Source organism: Notechis scutatus, chromosome 2, assembly GCF_049901735.1.
Source record: "Notechis scutatus isolate UNSWTSFEM ecotype Mainland chromosome 2, rNotScu1.2, whole genome shotgun sequence".
NCBI classification, from domain to species: domain Eukaryota; kingdom Metazoa; phylum Chordata; class Lepidosauria; order Squamata; family Elapidae; genus Notechis; species Notechis scutatus.
The window spans coordinates 229,305,027-229,310,391 of record NC_142010.1 but is presented as its reverse complement, the minus strand read 5'-3'; the positions used below and the strand labels follow the sequence as shown (position 1 = coordinate 229,310,391).

Sequence of the window (5,365 nt, the reverse complement as noted above, 5' to 3'; positions counted from 1 at the left end):
AATCAAGGAGAGAACCAAATCTAGAACTAAAGAGAAATTTCCTAGAATTAGAACACTTAATGTGGAACAACTTGCCTCCAGAAGTTGTGAATTCTCCAACACTGGAAATTTTCAAGAAGAGATTGGACAACTATTTATCTGAAATGGTATAGGGTTTCCTGCCTGGCAGAGGAACCCTGGCAGAGGAACCAGAGGAACTAGATCTCTAAGTCCCTTCCAACTCTGTTATTCTGTTCTGTTCTGCTTTGCAGTATGATAAGATCTTGAAGTTGAAACTGGCCACCTAATGAGAAGGAAGGACTCACTGGAGAAGAGCCTAATTCTGGGAAAGGTTGAGGGCAACAGAAGAAGGGGACGACGGAGAATGAGATGGCTGGATGGAGTCACTGAAGCAGTAGCATCCTTCCTTTCATCCTTATGATTTATATTGACTCTTGATGAATGTATCTTTCCTTTATGTACACTGAGAACACCAAGACAAATTCCTTGTGTGTCCAATCACACTTGGCCAATAAAGAATTTTATTATATTGTATTCTAGGCATGAGCTGAAATGGACTCCAGAAAATGGTAGAGGACAGGAAGGCTTGGAGGAAACTTGTCCATGGAGTCGTGATGGGTTGGACATGACTTCGCAACTAACAACAACAAACAGATATATACCCAGTGGATATTATTTTGTACAAGTCCACATTTCCTGCTGTACTGAAACTTACACTTAAGGACATGAATAATATTGCCTTGATGTCCTGGCTAGTATCTTTGATCACTGTCACACTCCAGTCAGGACTGGAATTTCCATCACTAAACAATGCAATCATAAAGCATGATGTCACATGACTGTATCATTTAACAATGGCATTTCCAGCAATTCCAGTTGCCATCATAACCCCAGGACCTTGCAGATTGTTAAATGGGAAGAGGCAGGAGTCCCAGGCAACAAATGTGAGGTTGCATGGGGATGGGCATGGTGCTTCAGACAGGCACTACGGAGTGCAAGCTGATGGAGGCCATGGGCTGTTCAACAGGTGGGCCAACAAGGGCCATGGGTGGATTGGTGAGAGCCATGGGTATATACTACAAAGCACAGGTGGATTGACAAGGGGTGTGAGTGGGTTGGCAGAGGAACCATGGGTCGGCACTAAAGAGCAGGGACTAACTTGTAGGTGTCACAGTAGCTGTGAGTGGTGCCTGCTACGGGAAAAGTGTGTGATATGGAGTGCAGACAGACAAGGAGGTACAATGGGATACAGAATCTCTGAGATCTCGTTCTCTATAATAGGGTCCTTCCGAAAAAAAGGCAGCAGGAGGAATCTATGGGAGCGATTTGCAATTTCTTGCTGGCTTCCCCATTGACTTTGCTTGTGTGAAACTGACAAGAACTGCAAATGGCCATCATTAACCACAGGATGCTGCAACCTTCACAAGTGCTCAAATCATAATCATGTGACAGTGGAAGTGGCACAAGTACTGGAACTTCAAGGAATGGTCATAAGTATGCTTGTTCAGAGCTGTCTTAACTTTGAATGATTGCTGAATGAATGGTAGTAATTCTAGAGGACTACCTCGTAAGAAGTTTATTCAAGTCAAGCAAAGGGACCTGTTCACTATATTTATAATAATTTCTACTAAATTAGTAGATATTGTGCTGCCTGAGGACATGGGCCTTAAGGGCAGAATGGATTACCTAGTAAGGAACACTCTTCAACCCCAGAAGTGGTCATCTGAATTTGTACACCATGGTTAGGCATCTACTACATAAGGTAGCAATGCTAGAACATCCAATCCTAACATCCAAGGCAGAGATTCCCCTCAACATTAACAATAAAGCTGTGACCAAATTGTAAGCCCTGTTGCATTTTGTGTGTCTACCTCTTGAATACCCTCCTGGTTGTAAGAACCTAATACACAACGGGAGTTCTGAAAATAAGAGAGGCCTTCCCCAAAACAAAATGTCTGCAGAAAGATCCTTCCAGGCTCCTGTACAGATGCCTTCATTTTTTCACCTACCCACAAGGCTGCAAATTTGACTTTCCTGTCAACATCTACAGCAGGAGCCCTTTTCTCTTTTAAAGTCTCGCAATTCCTCTACTAGGCAAACGGGCTGCACAACCCGCCGACTCCTATCCGTGTGCCGAGACAGAAAGAACGGGGTTTACGGAACATTTGCACGACAGCCAGCGCCAATGCCTGCCCTCAAGGCGGATTCGGCGGGGACAAAAGCTGGAGCCAAGCGTCAGGTGCACGCAATTACTCAGGAATTAACGCGCATCCTCCCTCATTATTGGTTAGCGGATGGGAGGGCGTGCCGGCAAGATCTCCGGGCTGCCTTCGCTTTGAAGGGGCGTTTCTCTCCCACCACCGCCACAAAAGCGGCAAACCGAGCAATGTTCGCCTACGCCGCTAGGGGGTGCGGTGCCCCAGTTTTGTTGTCTTTTCCCCGCCTTTCTCTCTCCGAACCTCCTTTTCCTACAGAAAATGTTATTTAAATTAAAAGAGAGAGAGCGAGAGCTGGCGAACCACCTTCACCCCGTTCGAAAGCGTGTGCACGTGGAGCACGCGCAGGGGAAGGGTGGATCACAAACTAGCGCGGATCGTTTTCCATCGACTGAACCAGCAAATCAGGCGAGGGGAGGCGAAGCTGCAGCCAAACAGCTACCACTGGCGGCGCAATGGGCATGCGCAAAGTCCCTAGCGGCAGGCGCGACACGCAGAGAAGAGGCGACTATAGTAGCCTCTTCGTTTGAGATGCTGCGTTTAGACGTATAGCTAACGGGTTATTAAAAGTCAAAATACTCCCTAGACTGCATCAACTTGGGTTCAGTGTGTGGTCGGCCATTACGGTCTTTTTTTCACGTTAGCACACCGATAGATCCTAGGCAGAGAATACGTCCAAGCTTTATGGTCACAGATAAGGATGGAGAAGGGTCCATATCAATTAACTCGGGGGAGGGGAGAACTGGAATAATTGTCTCCCCCCCTCCAAAAAAAAAAAAGAATAAGCGCCCCAAGTATCTTATTTCCCAGGAAATTACATTAGGGGGCATTAGAAAGCTGGTCATATGTTGGGTACAGTAGTTAGTTGCTTGGAAGTGAGGTCCCGTTAAATTTAATGGAGCGAACACAGAGTAAGCCCGCGTGGGAGTTAGGATTGCATCAGACAAGGCGAGATCCAACCACTGCTTAACATTTTCAAGTTCCATTGAATTCGGTAGGTGACTTAAGTACGGGCACCCTTTGCAATGAGTTGGACGTACTTGACATTCAAGCGTCAAGTGCGACCGCTTGACAATAGGCAAAAGTATCTCTCATAGACCTTTTCGTTCAAATGGTCATCCGCTTAATGTGTCCCGACATACATGCATACGTTCATACAGTATGTATGTTTGAATTTCAGGCTCATCAGCGTTGACAGATAAGATGATGCCTCATCAGATGCACTGACCGTCGTCCAAGATTTCGCTTCTAAGGCACTGCTGGGAACCTCGCTTGTTAATTGATTTGGTTTTAATGCGTCGGCGTGGGCGATAGAAAAGCGGGGGTTGCGGGAAAGGTGTACGGCGAAGGTGAAAAGCCCAGCAAGAGTAAGAAATGGGCTTTAAGATCCTGTGGACCTCAGCATCAATGTTTTGTTTTGCTTTGCTTTTTGCCCGCTTGAGTAAGGGCTCCTTGGGCTCCGACTGAACGCTCCCAAACTTGTCAAACGTTTTAAAGAAGAGCCTTGTGGATCAAGCTGGTTTTACCGTTGGCTTCCTTTCTCCTTTTGGTGGAGGATAACGTTTGGAGGAGATTTAGGCAAAGAAATCGCCATGTTTCATGGAACTGTCTACTTCCCAAGGATGGATAGAGAGATTGAGGGACGGACCAATCTCGGCCGTGCCATAGCCGCGTTTTTCTTCTCCCGGGGGACTCGTTTTGTTTGCTCACAGCAAACCGACGCCTCTGATCAGCCGCCTGCCCTTGGGGAATGCCTGAGGTGTCTGCGTGCAGAGCGAAAGCGCCGCATTCTTACTAGTTCTGCGGCCCGTCTCCTTATTATCGAACCTTTGCAAACCCCGCTTTTGTTCTGTTTTCTGTTTACTCACACACGTAGCACTCCAAGAGGACTGTCTACGGGGACTCCTGCTGAGTCTAATGGGTGTAAATTTCAACTCAGGCAGAGATCCGAAACTTATTTAATGCCAAACTTTCACCGCACTTAATGGGACTTGGGAATAGGCGCGCCCTGGCGTGGTGGTTGTCCCGCTTCAACATAAAGCGTTAGACTTGCCGTAAAAAAAAAAAAAAAAAAAAAACCGCCCGCAACCCATCTTAAGTAGTTCCCTTTAGACCACGAGGCGAAGAAAAGGGACCATTTGTTGCGAAGGAATAGTGAACATGTTATCGAAATGGGCAGCGACCCAGTCAAAATTGAGTCCTTTGAAGTTCAATCGGTTTTAAATGAAGCAATTTAGTCTCTGCTTACTTTTTTCCCAATTGAAATGAATGGGATAGGCAAGAGCTTGGTTTGGACTGGATCTTGCCCTTATTGTGTACAATTGTATTTTCAGGTGTTTTTTTTTTAAAAAAAAAACAAACATTAACTATCACCAAAGGAACACATGTTTTCATTCTGTATTAAGAGAAGGCGGCGGAAAACTGCCCAGTTCAATTGAATTAAATGAAATGGTGGCTCCTGTGAAGCAAACGCCTTCATATTAGGCTAAACTTGGTGCAAAACTATTTGAAGATCAGCAGCCTGACGTCAGGGAAGTTTAAAAGGGAGTTGCTTCCAAGGAGAGTCGACACAGTGCTAGATTTTAGTCACGCCTGTTCGGCAGTAAATCCCATTAATTTCTCTGGCTATTAGTCCCACACAAGTGCAACTTTTGGTGTCAGCCCGATTCGGAGGCAAGCATGTACTTACCAAGAAATTGAGCCTTTCGCTTTATAGCAAAACGTTTTCTGTGAAAACGAGAAATCCCAGCTGTATCCCTAAATAGAATTTCTAGTTCTAGTCTGATGGTAGTTAGAATGATTGGACACTTACATAAGCCATAGTCACCTCAATTCAATAGTTGTTGTTTTTTTAAACTTTTCAATTTGAAAAAAAAATCTATGAATATAGTTTGAGTGGGAAGGGGAAATTAAAGCCTCAAATGTTTCCCATTATCTTTCTCCTCCCACCTCCCTTACTTTTTTAAAATTATCTCTTGTAGGCAGCCGGTTGATAAACAAAGGTATGAATATTTTTACTGAGTACTTAGCAAATAAAATAGCTTTATCAAACGAATTGTTTAACAAATGTTTGATAAGTTTTCCCCAGAAAAATAATAAATCACGAATAACAAATCCCTTATTACCGTTCGTTATTTATCCAGCAAGGA

General features: G+C 44.8%; 1 long non-coding RNA gene across 1 annotated transcript; it reads left to right on the top strand.

The window, feature by feature from the left end:
• The first annotated feature begins 3,069 nt into the window (after window positions 1–3,069).
• LOC148132542 (uncharacterized) lies at window positions 3,070–5,065 on the top strand. The gene is made up of 2 exons (XR_015748153.1): window positions 3,070–3,210; window positions 3,397–5,065. It is a non-coding gene; the product is annotated as an uncharacterized LOC148132542 (long non-coding RNA).
• Window positions 5,066–5,365: the final 300 nt, after the last annotated feature.